The sequence below is a fragment of the Elaeis guineensis genome, chromosome 8, assembly GCF_000442705.2.
Source record: "Elaeis guineensis isolate ETL-2024a chromosome 8, EG11, whole genome shotgun sequence".
NCBI lineage: Eukaryota > Viridiplantae > Streptophyta > Magnoliopsida > Arecales > Arecaceae > Elaeis > Elaeis guineensis.
Genome location: NC_026000.2, coordinates 17,202,309 through 17,219,213, shown reverse-complemented (window position 1 = coordinate 17,219,213; position 16,905 = coordinate 17,202,309). Strand labels below are relative to the sequence as shown.

The window sequence follows — 16,905 nt, the reverse complement described above, 5'->3', positions numbered from 1 at the left end:
ATTGAAGGTTTTGATTCTCCTATCAGGACTTCCTATCATCCATTGGCTAAAATATAACTCTCAGGATATCATAATATGGCACGATGACAACTTGACCTAAAAATATGAGAATTGGATCTATGATACCCCTTTACATAATTATGACACCCATTCATAAAAATTAGGACTCCCGATATAAAATCGAAAACTGAATGTTTTGATCCTCCGTATCAGAACTTTTTTACCATCCATTGCCTAAAATATGACTAACTTAAGAAAGTTAACACTTCTGATATTCAAGATGTGACTGAGTTAAGTACTTTATGACATCCTAGGGTATTATATAGTTTTCTAATGCATTAAATTCCTTTAATTACCAAAACAGGTGATGTATTAAAGGATCTATGAAAAAATTATAAAAAACAATCTATGAAGGGTTTTTTACTTCCTATTGGGGATGACATTTTGTCTTGAAGTAATAGAAGAAGCCTTCAATTGCTTACTTCAATCTCGGACCAAAACAAATGGTATACCCAACACCCAAAGCACTTTTTAGAATGAGGAAGAATCTTACTTCAACTTTGGATGCTATCTGATTCTTTAGACCCGACACCCAGAGTACTTTTCAGAGCAAGGAAGAATTTCACCTGGAGTAGCTTCCGAATATTTTAGAATGAGCAAAATCCAAACAATAACACGGTCTCTAAATAAATTGGAGGGAAAGGGCATTTTCGTTCGCTCAAAATTTTTAAAATAAAGTTGACCGAATATTAATGCACGTCATGTTGATAACAGATGCCTCTCCTCAAACCATCGTGCCAGCATTTAATGCAGATCATGTCCCGTTCCGTCGCGCTAGCTCAGATCTGCATGGACCAATAAAAAGAGGTGGTGTGGGCCAGCTCGGATTTCCTACACCGCATGTGGTGTGCAAAGAATTTCGCTTGACATTGCCACCACAAAACCATTTTCAGAGAGTTAAGACTGTTCTTCACCATAATAAAGGCATTGAACCTGAATTGTTCCGTCTGAAGGTCTGAACAGGTTGAACAGTGGGATAAAACAATAGTCCCAACCTTTGTAAACATGGTCCTGCATTCTTTATACTGAGCCAGCTCTTGTATCAAAAGAAAATTGAAGATAAAACAATTGATAAACAATTGGCAGCTTCCAGGTGAACCTTCAAATTGATCTTTGATAAGAAACACCATGAGCATCAGCATGTAATAAAAAGCATAATTGAGCAGGGAAGTCATCCCCTTCATTAAACTGAAAATACAGATTTAAAGCATAACCAGCAAGCCAATCAGCAACCTGATTAGCCTCTCCATACGCATGTTTAATGGTGCATGGGTTGACCTGTTGTTTACAATAGAGAATATCATAAAGGTGGTAAGTCAGATTCTGAAAGTTGGGTTTGAGAGATCCATTGAATTGCTATCTGTGAATCTCCTTCAATCTAGAGATGATGAAGATTTAAGTTAGCAATAGCCTCACGAATGCCCATCCATGCCCCTATTAATTCTGCAATTGGCACAAGGCAATGAGCTATAGTCTTACATGCAGCCTTTATAAGTTTTCCATTGTGATCTCTAAGAATAAATGCTGCCCCTGCAGCCCCTGAGATTACAGCTCCATCCAAATTCGGTTTATAAACTCCAAGGGGTGGGGGCTGCCAACCAACTGTCGTAGAGAGAAAACCCTTCAAAGGGAGAGAATAGCAACAACCTCAGTTCCTTGAACGAGTTTCATCTGAATTCCGAGAGTTAGAAAGGTAATCCAGTACTAAAACAAAAGTCTGCCTGTACAAATTCATAGGATGAGAACCATCATTATGTTGAAACACTCTTACATTTCTATTTAAGCAAATATTGCAGGCCAAACAGACAGACAATGATTGGTAAGCATCATCAACAGTAGCAGAAGATAATATTTGTATAAAGTACTATAAAGATTGGGGGTAATTAACCTGGCGGCACATAGCAGTTAAGATTCTCCAGCAAGAGATAGCAAAAGGATAAGAAAAAATTGCATGATTATAATCCTTGTTGCGGCCAATCGCCTCGTCGCCCGATCGCCGGGAAGCGTGCACCTGCAAAAGGAAGTCCGCACTGACCGGAGGCGGCTCCGGTGGGGACCCTCCGACGGTCAAGTCAGAGAGGTGACTGGGCAACAGTGAAATGCAGACAGAGAGCTCTGAGAGGGAGAGAGAGAGAGAGAGAGAGGGGCGAGCCTGCGTATGTGGGGGAGACGGGCGGATCGATCCCTTGCACTGTTGCCTTCCCCGATATATATAGTGGAGCATGGTATGGCGCCATCATTAATGGCGCGGACAAGTGAGGAACTGTCAACTCACTGTAGACTGTCAGAGCCGCCGTGAAAATGTCACGTCGCCGTGTAGCCGTCTAATCACCAGGGTTGACCCGGTTCTCGGCGGGACAACACCCCTAGGTGACCGTGCCGCATGTCCGTGTCAGAGCTGACAACGTCTGGCGGCCGTACGGCGGTTGGTGGAGTCGGCCGACCCAGGGTCGGTGGCCAGCAGAGTGGCGTCGGACTCCTCCGTCGGTCGGCGAGCTTCATGTGGGTCGGCTAACGGACCTCTGGGTTTAGTCGGTCGGGAATGGACCGTGGAATGGCCGCAGTTAGCCGCTGATGGCGTCCGTCGGCCTGTCGCCCGACTTATGATCGGCCAGGCAGAGTCGTCCGTCGGGTCGTCGGCCGGGCTGCCAGGTCGGGCCCTCCGATAGTCGGTCAGTCGGGCCGCCAGACGGTCGGTCCCTCCGACAGACGGTCGGTCGGTCGGTGGGTATCCCCCAACAGTTGCCCCCCTCCACTCCCAAGTCGGGTGGAGAGCTGGTCGATGCCTTCATTCGGGTAGCAAGGCCGGACGACTGGGAGTGGATTTGTCGCATGTGCAGATCCGACCGTACCGCCGGCTGATCCGTTGTCAGACATCTCACGAATCCCAGTGATCCGAACGTCTAGTCGATGCCGGAAGTCGCGCCGGCGTCAGGTGTCAGACGCCACGTCTTGTCGTTGTCAGCCGTCACGTCGGTGCCAGAAGATCGGGTGCCGGACGACACCGCATCAGTCGATCGGATATTCGGCGCCGATCGTGGATGAGGCGTCCCATCGGGAACGCGGACCGGCGCGGGCGGCCGACGGCGGAGCCAACCCCCGCGCACCGCGTGTCAAGGTGGTTGGCCGGCGCCCGCTCCGGCATTTAATGCAGGCGGTGCGGGCATCCCGGGGCGAAGCGCGCCGAATCCTTAGCCAACCGGCGGGCGCCACGCGTCGCGCATCTGGGGGACCTTGGTCGGCGCGGGAGCATCTCGGCCGTCGGTCGGCCCTATATATATAGGACCTCCCGGACCCTGACCCACATTTGCCATTTGCTGGGGAAACTCTGTCCGGGCGATTTTTCGGTCGTCGCGGGCAGAGCTCTTCTCTACTTCCGGAGGGTCCATCGGGTTCGTGGTCCTCCTTCCCCTTCTTGCTTTCTTCCCTCCTTTCCTTTCTTTCGGTTCCTGCACAATGACCAGGAAACCGACTCAGGGAGCTCGGTCGGGGAACCCGACCGACGACACCCGATCGGCTCCGGAAGATGAGGCCTCCTCGCTTTCGGGGCCGAACGTCGATCAGCTTCGGGAGCACTATCGCATCCCGGAGCAGTTTCGGCTCTATGCTCCAGGGGCCGGCGGTCGGGTCAACAATCCTCCGCCCGGCGACCTGGGGCTGTACGTTGAGGACCTTCGTGCGGGTCTTCGACTTCCGATTCCGAAGTTCGTCCGGAATCTGCTTGATTACTACGGACTCTGTCCGGCGCAACTGGCGCCGAACTCTGTCCGGCTAATCATTTCTTTCGCGCTGTTGTGTCAGCTCTTGCCGACCAACCCCCGCGTTTCCCTCTTCCGGGCCTTCTTCGTGCTCCGACCCCACCCTAAGGCCCGAGGGTGGTGGCTCTTCAACCCCCGGAAGGGTCTTGCCTTCATAACCGGTCTTCCATCGTCCATTCATGGATGGAAGAACCAGTTTTTCTTTGTTTCCTCTTCCTCCTCTTGGGGCTTTCCTTCTCGCTGGGGTGTACCCCGAACTGAGGCCAACGACAACAGTCGGGTCGACGTGGACGACCGGGAGGACTTCCACCGACTCAAAGACATGTTGGTCCCGAAGCAGAGGGAGCTTGTTACCGAGCAAGCTCTCTATGATGCAGGCCTGAGTCTGGTCCCCCGAATAGGTATCGTTCGATTCCCCAGATTTTTCTTTTTGTTCGGCTTTAGGGTAGTTCCGGTCCGATTTTTAACAGTGGTCGGTTTTGCAGGGACACCGCCGAGGATGAGGCCGACCGACGCCGAAATTCGTCAGTTTGCCGCCGCGAGGAAGAGGCCAGCGTCGGGGGCAGGCCCTTCGCGTTCTTCCAAGAGACCAGCCCCAGTCCCGCCAACCGTGGAAGCGTCGGCGACCGAGGGGTCGGAGCCAATCATAGCCCTTGCGGCTCCGACCGTCCGAGTCGAGGAGAGGCCGACCGAGGAAGTGGCCGAAGGGGTGTCGGCGGTTTCGCCGCCGCGGGTGGAGCCGGACGTCGTTCGGGAAGCCGAACATCGTCCGGAGGCGTCCGCTGGCGCAACGGGGGGCGCCGGGTCGAACTCCAGCGTCCCATCGCTGCCAGCCCCGTCGGTCAGGGCAGCTGATCGGGGGAAAGCCCCGATGGAGCCCTCGGAGGAGGAGAGATCAATGCCCCAAAGCGCATACTACCCCGAGGGTGCATCGGCCTTGGCCGATCACAACCTTGCGAGGAGGTTGTGCCAGGGGATCCTCCTCCCTACCGACGTTCAGTCGTTGCGATCTCGGCAGGTGACCGAGATGCTGTCGCGGTTCTACCCGTCGATGGTGGAGGTAAGCTTCGCGTCCCCTTTTCCCTTAAAAATTTTTGCTTGCCACATAATTCTGACAAAGCTTTTTTCCGTCGGCAGCTGATCTTCACCATGTCCGAATTGGAGGCCGGATACCGAAGGTTCGGCGACGTTCGGGCAGCCTTCAAGGAAAGGTCGGCGGCGGCCGAGGCCGAAAGAACGATGCTAGTCGACCAGCTACAGGAGTCGGTCGACCGGGAGGCCAAGTTGACGGACGAGGTCTCCCGGCTTATGGCCGAACTGAAGTCGGCCAAGAAGGAGGCCAAGCACAAAGGTCGGGTCGTGCGTCGTCTTCGACGCGAACGGGACAGTGCCACCTCCGAACTCCAAGGGGAACGCGAGCAACTTCGGGTCAGCCTGGGGAAGCTCGCGGAAACCGAAGAGGACTTGTCCATCGCCCAAATCGACGCCGAAATTGCCAGGGCCGAGGCGGAGTTGGCGAAGGAGGAGCTGGCCCACGTTGAGGACGAGGCACGGTCGGCGAGGGAGTCGGCCGATCGTGCGGTTGAGGACTTCCGGGCCTCCGACCGGTTCAAGGAGGAGATGCTCGAATCGGGCTTCGCCTCCTACCGGGTCGGGTTCGAAGATGGTCGGGATGCCGTCCATGCCTTGTACCCGGAGGTGGACGTCAGCCGAATCGCGCCGCTACTCGCCGAAGAGGACGGAACCGAAGAGGAGGCCGACCATCAGTCGGGAGACATCATCCCAACGGAGGAAGCCGTCCCGGAGCAGGAGCCGACCGGAGGTCCCTTGCCGACTGAAGGACATCCTTCCGCCGCCGACCCAGCGCCGCTTATGGTCGAGACGCCGATTCTTCCCGATCCTCCGTCGGTCGAAGAGATTATCCAGGACGAATGATCGGTCCAGCCGACTGTCTTCCTTTTGTTTCTTTTTGAGAACTCATGTAATCGGCTTCGGCCCGACTTTGTAATTTCTTTTAATCAATGAATGAAATTGTATTCTCTTTTGCTTCTTGTTTGTAATGTTTCTTATCGCTGTAATGTCGAACCCTAGTCGCCAACTTAGAGAAGTCGCCAACTCGGGTAAGTCGGTAGGACTCAACCGGCTTGCACAGCTCCGAAGTAGCTTGTGTCCCGACTTTAGGTCGGTTTTCAATAATTGTAGTCGCTATTCGGGCGCATCCGTTAAGTCGGGATCCGATCGAACCTGGTAAGGTTCGGTAGTCGGACTTCCGTAGATGCGTTCACTCGAACATCGACCGGCGCAGTGTCGGGGGAGCGATAGTAAGTCGGATCCCCAAGCACTTGCGTCGGGTTCTCATGTCCTTCGACAGACGGTGGCGGACCGAGTGTCGTTCAGCCGGCCGCAGGTCGTGTCATGTGATAGACGGTGGTAAGCCGAATATCCCTCGACCGGCCGTAGCCCGGTCGGAATGTCGCGGCAACAGCCGCGTGGGCTTTTAGCCTTTCTTCGGTCGGGGCCCGATCGATCAGTCGGCCGATGGATTCTACCCGAAAATTCGACCGTAGAAGGAGTACAAACTCCCGTCATCGTAGATGCATCGGTCCGAGTAAGAGGCCGATGTGTCGTCGGTTCCAGGTCCGCGTCGATGCGTCGGGGCTGAGCGCCGATCAGTAGTCGAAGAGTTAGAACTCCGATTTTTCAAACTGAACTTGTATTTCGATGATTGAATTACAGAATTCACTGGTAATACAGCTTCAAGTTGTCGGCGTTCCAAGTCCGGAGAATGGTTTTTCCCTCAAGGGTTTCCAGCCGATAGGCTCTCGGCCCGAAGGTGTCAGCAACCTTGTAGGGTCCTTCCCAGTTGGGAGCCATCTTCCCTTGGTCCAAGGGCTTCGACACCTCCGCCTTCCTCAAGACTAGGTCGCCAGGTTTAAAGAGCTTTGGTCTGACCTTGGCGTTGTAGTACCGGGCGACCCTCTGTCGGTATGAGGCCATTCGGATTTGAGCCTCATCTCGCAGTTCGGGGAGGAGGTCTAGGTCGGCCCTCCGGCTTTCGGAGTTGTCCGGCTCGCGGTACTGCTCGACCCTTGAAGATGGCAGGCCAATCTCGAGCGGGATCATAGCTTCTGTCCCGTAGGCCAAACTGAACGGCGACTCCCCGGTCGGGATACGGGGGGTCGTTCGGTAAGCCCATAGGACGGAGCCCAGCTCGTCGACCCAGAGACCTTTGGCTTCGTTCAGTCGGGTCTTGAGTCCATGGAGCAAGGTTCGGTTCGTCACCTCGACCTCGCCATTGGACTGTGGGTGCCCGACTGAAGTTAGTCGATGACGGATGTGGAACCTGGCGCAAAAGTCCTTGAAGTCTTGGTTGTCGAATTGCCGCCCGTTGTCGGTGATGATGGTGTGCGGCAATCCGAACCTGAAGATGATGGACTTTTGGACGAAGTCCTCCATCTTCCGCTCGGTGATCTGCGCCAAGGGCTCAGCCTCGACCCACTTCGTGAAGTAGTCGATGGCGACAACGATGAACTTCCTTTGGCCCGACGCCGGTGGGAAGGGGCCGAGAATATCGACTCCCCACTGAGCGAAGGGCCACGGAGCGACAAGAGAAGCGATTTGGCTGGCCGGTTGGCGCTGAATATTGGCATACTTCTGGCATGGCTCGCACCTTCGGACCAACTCTGCCGCATCCTTTCGCATGGTCGGCCAGTAGTAGCCCCGTCGCAAGACCTTGAAGGCTAAGGACTTGCCCCCCAAGTGATTCCCACAAATTCCTTCGTGAACCTCTCGGAGAGCGTAGTCGGCGTCGGTCGGTCCCAAACACCTGAGCAGAGGGAGGGAGAACGACCTCTTGTAGAGTCGGCCGTCCATGATCACATATTGTGACGCCGACCATCGGAGTCGCTTGGCCTCCGCGGGATCTTTGGGACTGGTCCCGTCGGACAAGTACCGGACGATCGGGTCCATCCAACTTGGTTCGGACGTTAGCTGCTGCACTTCTTCGACCCGATCAATGCTCGGCTGTTGGAGGTTTTCGACAAACGTCCGACCTAAAGAATCATAGGCCGACGTTGCCAATCTGGAGAGAGCATCGGCACGAGCGTTCTCCATCCTGGGGATGTGGGAGATCTCGAAATACCCGAGGCGGGCCACGAGATCCTTTACCTTCTGAAGATACTGAATCATGGTCGGATCTCGCGCCTCGAAGTCGCCCTTGACCTGCCCCACGATCAGCTGAGAGTCGGAGAATGCCCGGAGGCTGTCGACGCCCAATTCTTTCGCCATCCTCAAGCCCGCGAGGAGTGCCTCGTATTCGGCTTGATTGTTGGAGGCCTTGAAGTCGAACCGGAGGGCGTATTCGGTGACTACCCCGTCCGAGTTCGTGAGTAGGAGCCCGGCCCCGCTTCCCTGAGCGTTGGAGGCTCCGTCGATGTGAAGTACCCAGGTGGAGATCGGGTCCCGCTCAGAGACCGAATCTCGTCCCGGGCCTTCCGCTCCCGACCTTTTGTCGGTCGTCGGGCATTCGGCGATGAAGTCGGCCAAGACCTGAGCCTTCAAGGCAGGCCTCGGTCGGTACTGAATGTCGAACTCGCTGAGCTTCATTGCCCACTTAGCGAGTCGTCCGGATGTGTCGGGTTGGCGCAGTACGGCCCTCAGGGGCTGGTTGGTGAGTACCACGATGGCGTGGGCCTGGAAGTATGGGCGGAGCCGTTGCGCAGAGACGGTCAGGGCGAAGACCATCTTTTCCATCTCCGAGTATCTGGCTTCGGCGCCGTGGAGCACTTTGCTGATGTAGTAGATAGGCTGATGGGTTCGGCATTCGTTTTCCCGAACGAGCACCGAACTGATCGCCTCAGAAGATGTAGCCAAGTAGAGATACAAGGTCTCCCCGATCTGCGGCTTCACGAGCAGCGGCGGGGAAGCCAAGTACCTCTTCAGGTCTTCAAAGGCCTGTTCGCACTCATCCGACCAAGAAAAACCGTTCGCCTGGCGCAGGGTCTTGAAGAACGGGAGGCACCTTTCAGCTGATCGGGAAATGAATCGGCTAAGAGCGACGATTCTCCCGTTCAGCTGCTGGACCTCCTTCTTGGTGTTCGGATGACGCATGTCGAGGATCGCCTTTATCTTCTCAGGGTTGGCCTCGATCCCTCTCTGAGAAACGAGGAATCCGAGGAACTTCCCCGAGGTCACCCCGAAGGCACATTTGGTCGGGTTGAGCTTCATTCGGTGTCGTCGAAGGGTGCGGAAGGTCTCGTCGAGATCCTGAACATGGTCCGGGATCTGCGTGCTCTTCACCAGCATGTCGTCCACATACACTTCCATGTTGCGGCCGATCTGGTCTTTGAAGACCTTATTGACGAGTCGCTGGTAAGTGGCACCGGCGTTCTTCAATCCGAAGGGCATCACCCTGTAGCAGTAGAGGCCCTTGGGGGTCACGAACGCGGTGTGCTCCTCGTCTTCAGGCGCCATCCGGATCTGATTGTACCCGGCGAAGGCATCCCTGAAGCTGAGCAGTCGAAATCCGGACGTCGCATCCACCAGCTGGTCGATCTTTGGGAGTGGAAAGCTATCCTTCGGGCATGCTCGGTTGAGGTCGGTGTAGTCGATACAGATCCTCCACTTCCCGTTGGCTTTCTTGACCATGACGACATTGACGAGCCAATCGGGATACGTGGATTCGCGAATGAAGCCCGCTTCGAGCAGCTTGTCCACTTCCTCGTCGATGGCCTTCTGCCTTTCTGGGGCGAAGGACCTTTTCTTCTGCCTCACCGGTTTCATCGTCGGATCGATGTTGAGTCGGTGAGTCATTGTTTCTGGAGGGATGCCCGACATATCAGCTGCCGACCATGCGAATATGTCGGCGTTGGCCGTCAGGAGCTCCGCCAGTCGGTGGCGTTCGGCGTCGGGCAATTGAGACCCGACCCAAACTTTTCTGTCGGGATTTTCTCCTATCGGGATCGCCTCGAGCTGCTCGGCCGGCGAACCCCGCTCTTCCTCCTCCCGTTGATCCAGTTTGTCGATTGTCAGGGGATCCTTTGTCTCGTTGCTTTGGGCGGAGATTTGAAAGCATCGTCGGGCGAGCTGTTGATCTCCGCGCATCTCCCCGACTCCGTTTCTGGTCGGGAATCGAACAAGGAGATGGTACGTCGAGACGATCGCCCTGAGAGCGTTCAGTCCGGGTCGCCCGAGTATGGCATTGTAGGCCGAAGGGACTTGGACGACCGCGAAGATGAGGGAGACCGTGCTTTGCCGTGGTTCGGTACCGACCGTCACGGGCAGGGTGATTTCTCCTTCTGTCGTGACGGTGTCTCCGGCAAAGCCGATCAAGGGCGTGGAGACCCCACTAAGTCGATCCGTTGGCAGTCGCATTCGGGAGAAGGTCGAGTAAAACAAAACATTTGTCGAACTTCCATTATCAACAAAAATTCGTTTTACATCGTAATTGGCTATTGTCGCCGACACAACAACAGCATCGTCGTGGGGAGTCTGGATGCCCCGAACGTCGTCTTCCGCGAAGGTGATTACGTCGTTCGGTCGTGGCTTTTTGGTCGGCTCCCCCCCTATAGACGTCCCCGATCCCAGCCGCTTGGAAATCATGTTGATGACTCCGGCCGTCGGCTGGTTAGTCGGTGCCTCTTCAGTCGGCTGGGGGCATCGATCGGCAGTCGGTCGGGTCGGCGGACCCTTTCGAAACTTGCCGAGATACCCTCGGCGGATGAGATTTTCGATCTCGTCCTTCAACTGGATGCATCGCTCGGTGTCGTGGCCGTGGCTCCGATGGAACCGGCAGTACTTCCGATGGTCGAGCCCCTTTGCCTTCAGAGGCGGAGGCCGTCGCAGGTATTCCTTCCCCTCGATCTCCATCAAGATCTGCGCACGGGGAGCGGAGAGAGGAGTGTAGGAGTCATACCTGGGACGCACCGACCTTGGAGTCTGTCGGCGGGGTGATTTTTGGATCTGTCGGGGTGGAGAAAGCCGACTACCGGCAGGGGGCCGGCTTGGTTCGGCGGGCTCCCGACCTTTTCTTCGTTTCTCCTTCGGACCCCTGGGCTCGACCAAGCGTCGGTCGGACGCTCCTTCGTCCGCGCGCATATACTTGTATGCGCGCTCCAATAGCTCGGCGTATGTTCGGGGGAGGGTCTTGTCCAGAGAATAGGTAAATCGGGACGACCTCAGGCCCCTCTTCATGGCTGAAACCGCCATGTCTTCGTTGAGGTCCCGGACCTCGAGCGTGGCAGCGTTGAATCGCGCCACGAAGTGTCGGAGCATCTCGTTTTCCCCCTGCTTGAGGGAGAAAAGGCTATCCGACGTTCGCGGCGGCTTTCGGCTGGTGCTGAAATGGGCCACGAACGAGTGCTCGAGCTGCGCGAAGGAATGGATACTGCCCGATCGAAGACCGGAGTACCAAGCCCTGGCAGCTTTGCGAAGTGTGGCGGGGAAACCGATGCAAAAAAGAGCGTCGGTTGCCCCTTGAATTGTCATGAGAGCTTTATAGCTCTCGAGGTGGTCGACTGGGTCGGTGGAGCCGTCGTAGGGCTCCACGTGCGGCATCTTGAACCGACTGGGAATCGGCTCGTCGAGGACCAGTCGGGAGAGAGGTTGGGCGGTCTGGAAGTCGACGTCATTCGAAGACTTCTGGCCGTCCATCTGCATTTGGGCGAGTCGGCGGTCGATCTCCTCGAACCGTCGCTCGTAGTCGTCCGCTCGTCGATGCTGGGAGACCCCAGGTGTGGAGCCTCCGGAAGACTCTGAAGGAGAGGCCGACGGTGTGCGCGGCCGCTTTTCCTTCCTCGCCCGTTCCAACGGGGAAGGAGAGGGCCGCTGGGACCGTCGGTCGTCGCGCCGAGGTCGACCCTCCTCCTCCCCGTGGGAGCGCTGTTGGAAGTGCTCGCCTGGAGGCGGCAGGGGTCGGCGCGACCGTCGGCGGCTACTCCTGGAAGGCATAGGTCGGGCAGCCGGTTGTTGCTGGAGGCTTTTGACTGCGTCGGTCAGCACGGTCATCTGCCGCACGATGGCCGCAATCTGGGCCTCCGTGGTTACTGCGGGGTGCGGAGAGCTAGGCTCCGCCGCCGGTGGGGGCGGGGAGGCTTCTTCCCAGCGGGAAGAACGCCTTGCCGACCCAGTGATTCTCGATCGTTGAGCTCTTGTCTTTGTCATGCTGTCCCCTACCTGGCGCGCCAATCTGTTGCGGCCAATCGCCTCGTCGCCCGATCGTCGGGAAGCGTGCACCTGCAAAAGGAAGTCCGCACTGACCGGAGGCGGCTCCAGTGGGGACCCTCCGACGGTCAAGTCAGAGAGGTGACTGGGCAACAGTGAAATGCAGACAGAGAGCTCTGAGAGGGAGAGAGAGAGAGAGAGAGAGGGGCGAGCCTGCGTATGTGGGGGAGACGGGCGGATCGATCCCTTGCACTGTTGCCTTCCCCGGTATATATAGTGGAGCATGGTATGGCGCCATCATTAATGGCGCGGACAAGTGAGGAACTGTCAACTCACTGTAGACTGTCAGAGCCGCCGTGAAAATGTCACGTCGCCGTGTAGCCATCTAATCACCAGGGTTGACCCGGTTCTCGGCGGGACAACGCCCCTAGGTGACCGTGCCGCATGTCCGTGTCAGAGCTGACAACGTCTGGCGGCCGTACGGCGGTTGGTGGAGTCGGCCGACCCAGGGTCGGTGGCCAGCAGAGTGGCGTCGGACTCCTCCGTCGGTCGGCGAGCTTCATGTGGGTCGGCTAACGGACCTCTGGGTTTAGTCGGTCGGGAATGGACCGTGGAATGGCCGCAGTTAGCCGCTGATGGCGTCCGTCGGCCTGTCGCCCGACTTATGATCGGCCAGGCAGAGTCGTCCGTCGGGTCGTCGGCCGGGCTGCCAGGTCGGGCCCTCCGATAGTCGGTCGGTCGGGCCGCCAGACGGTCGGTCCCTCCGACAGACGGTCGGTCGGTCGGTGGGTATCCCCCAACAATCCTCTTGTTCACTTTTACAAAGATTACAATAAATCATTTCCAAAGAAAGAATTGCCCCATGACAAAGAAATTAAGGATTTAGTGGGAATCTTTTGAGAGACAAGTTTCCAGGAGAAGAACTTGTTGGGGGATACCCACCGACCGACCGACGGCCGGAAGGACCGACCGACTAACGGCCCGACCGACCGACTGGCGGCCCGATCGATTGGCGGTCGGAGCGACCGACTGGCGGATGCCATCACTGGATAATTATCGGCTCACGACCGACTGAGGATATGTCGGACGCACTTTTCCCGATCGACTGAACCCAGAGATCTGACGGCCGACTCACGAAAGACTCGCCGACCAACGGAGGGGCCCGACACCACTCAGCTGGCCACCGACTTTGGGTCGGTCGGCTCCTCCAACCGCCGTACAGCCGTCAGACCTTGTCAGCTCTGACAGCGACATGCGGCACGGCTACCTAGGGGCATTGCCCCGTCGAGGGCATTGTCAACCCTGATGATTTGACAGCCGCACGGCGACGTGACACTTTCACGGTGACTCTGACAGTCCACAGTGAGTTGACAGTTCCTCACTTGTCTGCGCCATTAATGACGGCGCCATACCGTGCTCCGCTATATAAATCGGGGAAGGCAACAGTGCAAGGGGAGGGATCCGCTCCGTCTCTCCCACCTCTCGACTCCCAAAAACGCAGGCTTGCTCCTCTCTCCCCCTCTCTCTCTCTCGATCGAGCTCTCTGTCTACATTTCACTGTTGCCCAGTCACCTCTCTGACTTGACCGTCGGAGGGTCCCCGCCGGAGCCGCCTCCGGTCAGAGTGGACTTCTCGTTTTTGCAGGTGCACGCTTCTCGACGATCGGACGACGAGGCGATTGGCCGCAACAGATTGGCGCGCCAGGAAGGGGATAGCACGACAAAGACAAGGGCTCAACGATCGAGAATCACTGGGTCGGCAAGGCGCTCTTCCCGTCGGGAAGAGGCCTCCCCGCCACCATCGACGGCGGAGCCTAGCTCTCCGCGCTCTGCAGTGACCACGGAGGCCCAGATCGCGGCCATCGTATGGCAGATGACCGTACTGACCGACGCAGTCAAAAGCCTCCAGCAGCAACTGATTTATGTCACAAATTGACATAAAAAGTATCAATTAATATCTAAATTATCTAACTTTATTAAGAAATTGATACTTATTATTATATTTTGCAGAAGAAGAGATCATCAATAGAAAGAACAAGGAAAGAGGATTCCAACGGCGCAAATTTTATGCAAAACGGAGTTAAATTGACCCAGGAATTGAAGAATGAAGAAAGAAGACTCAATTGGGTCAAACCCGAGTCAAATCAGATCAAAATTGGTCAAAAATCAACTGATTTGGTGATCTGGTTAGCCTCCTGGTCCACAGCAACAGGCGCATGGACCATGGACCCATCGGCGCACCATAAACCCCCTAAAACCTCTTAGTCCCACATCGGAAGTTTTGAAAACCTTATAACCCCCAAATGCCTATAAAAAGCCCCCAAAGGCCCTTGTTTTATGTATTCTTCCTTCCGATCAAGCTTGTAACCCTAGATAGTGGGGTTTTTAGCTCTCTTTTCAAGCCTCGAGCTTAGAGGTTTTTGTAATAAATTTTTTTTTATATATATAATCTTCTTTTTATGCAATTTCATCTCTTTACATTATGCAATTTATTTTTCTTGCAATTAGGATAGTTTAGTTTATGCAATTTAATTTTATGCAATTAGGTTAGTTTAAATTATGCAGTTTAAATTTATGCAATTAGGATAGTTTAATTTATGAAATTAGGGTAGTTTATTTTTCTGTATTTAAATTTTGTAAGTAGATTTAGATCATGTCTAGCTAAGCATCCCTTCTAGGGTTTGCGATGAAGCTAGATCATGAGTAGGAATTTTACATAGGGTTCTTTCTTTTTCTTAGGATTTCTTTTTCTTCCTCTTTTGCCAAAAATTTTTGATGAACTACAGTTGGGTCAGAGTCCCTTCATAGTTCATGCTTGATTCAGTGCATAGGAGGAGAAAACCCTAAGGGATCCTAGTTACTACTCCCCTGTAAAGAATCTTGATAGGTTATCGTTGGGCCTTAGTCCCTTCATAATCTATGCTTGGGAAAAACAAGAGGAGTAGTCGTTAGGATCAATAAGAAAAATTCTAGGTAGAATTTCCTAATCTAGATCTAGTGGATTCAAAAACCCTAAATCCTTAGTCTTATTGTCTTTAGCAAACAACTTTCGACTTTCGATTTTTGTTAAAGCTCGCTTGAGCATAGATTTGAAAATCATTTTTAAAACCAAGTCTCTGTGGGATCGACCCGTACTCGCTGGTCGTGCTACTCTGCACACCGTGCGCTTGCGATTTTATTTACAAATTTTAAGATTTGCACAGCAAGTTTTTGGCGCCGTTGCCGGGGATTTGGCGTTTTAAATTATTTTCAAATATTTGTTCTTCGTGCGTTATAACTCTCTTTTTTTTTTCTTTAGGTTTCTATATTTAGTTGGTGATTGCTGGAAAACTCAGGTACGCTTCTAATTTCTCTTTTATTATTTTTAGTTAATTACTTTTGCTTTTAGACCTAATCATTTGAATTTACTTAATCACAAAAAAAAAAAAAATATAAAACAAAACAAAAGACATTTCATAATCGTGAAGTAAAATATCAAAATAAAAAAAAAAATTCTAAATTAAAATCTTTTACATTCTTGGTCATCTTGTTTATTTGTATTTGCATTTTCATAATTAATCTAAGGGCATCAACCCATTAACAAGATAAGGTGGGGATTTCATTACCCTTCCTTAGCCCAAAAACCATCTCCATCATATTGCATTACCTAGACTTTTAATCTTAAAATCAATTAGACATCAACCTTAAGGAATTCGAGCTCAATAGGACAAGGAACCCTAAGAGTTCTACCAAGTTTGAGTTTTTTTGATTAGTTGGTGTCTAGGCAAGTCCCTGAGGGTGGTTTGTTAAATTGGTTCAGTTGCTGGCCTGGCCAACTCGTTTGGTGTCTAGAAAGGCAACGATGAGTGAACCTCCCACCTCTTATACTTACCTGGCTAACTAGTTGATCAATCTCCACTTGGAAGGTTTGAAGGGTCATCTTGGAACAGTTAGGAGCTGTCTAGATTTAGGTTAACCCTAGGATAGATTGAGTTTAATTTATTGATTCACTTGTTTAAAAAAAAAAAAAAAATTTAAAATTTAAATTAATTTGGTTACTTTTCTTTAGATTTAGGACTCCTTAGGATCTTCTCTTTAGAACTTTTTCTCTTTTCTTTCTTTTCCTTATACATAAAAATTTTATTAAAAAAAAAAAATTGTATAAACATCGAGAACCGTACACTTCGTGTGTGGAGAAGAGTGTCAGGTCGTCTAGTTAGAATTGAGTCAATTCCTGTTGTTCCAATGGCTGAACCAATCCAACCCATGACCCTTAAAGATTTGTGTTATCCAGTTGGCTCCATCCAACCATCTTGTATCAGGTTGCCACAACCCATAGCTAACAATTTTGAAATCAAACCTCAAATCATAAATATGCTTCCAAAATTCACAGGATTAGAGGATGCTTATATATTTATTAGAGAATTTGAGGAGGTATGTGCAACCATGAAACTGCAATTAACAGAGGATGAGGTCAAACTTAGATTAATCAACTTTGCCCTTAAGGACAATGCTAAGAAGTGGCTTTATAGTCTGCCAAACTATTCTGTCACTACCTGGGAGGGCTTTGTGAGAACATTTTTAAAAAAATATTTTCCCCATCATAAAACAGCTAGGATTAGGAATGAAATAAATCAATTTTACCAACTAGCTGGTGAATCATTTTGGAAGTACTTTGATCGTTTCAAGAATCTTTTGACCCAATGCCCACACCATGGAATAGAAACTTGGAGACTGTGCCAGATCATCTATGAGGGGTTAGATTCAAACTCAAGAACCATGCTAGAGTCCATGTGCCAAGGCCAATTTATGGACAAAGAAACTACTGAAGCTTGGCAATTCTTAGAAGACCTAGCCGAGAAAAATTTACAGTGGGAAACAACTAGGGAACCTGATAAAGCTACACCTTCAAGAGGAGGAATGCATCAAATTCAACCAACCCTAGCATC

The 16,905-nt window shown here is 52.8% G+C and overlaps 1 non-coding gene across 1 annotated transcript; it reads right to left on the bottom strand.

The window, feature by feature from the left end:
* Positions 1 to 16,570: 16,570 nt before the first annotated feature.
* On the bottom strand, positions 16,571 to 16,677 carry LOC140851338 (small nucleolar RNA R71). Its single transcript, XR_012134090.1, has one exon. It is a non-coding gene; the product is annotated as a small nucleolar RNA R71 (small nucleolar RNA).
* Between the last annotated feature and the right edge of the window lie 228 nt (positions 16,678 to 16,905).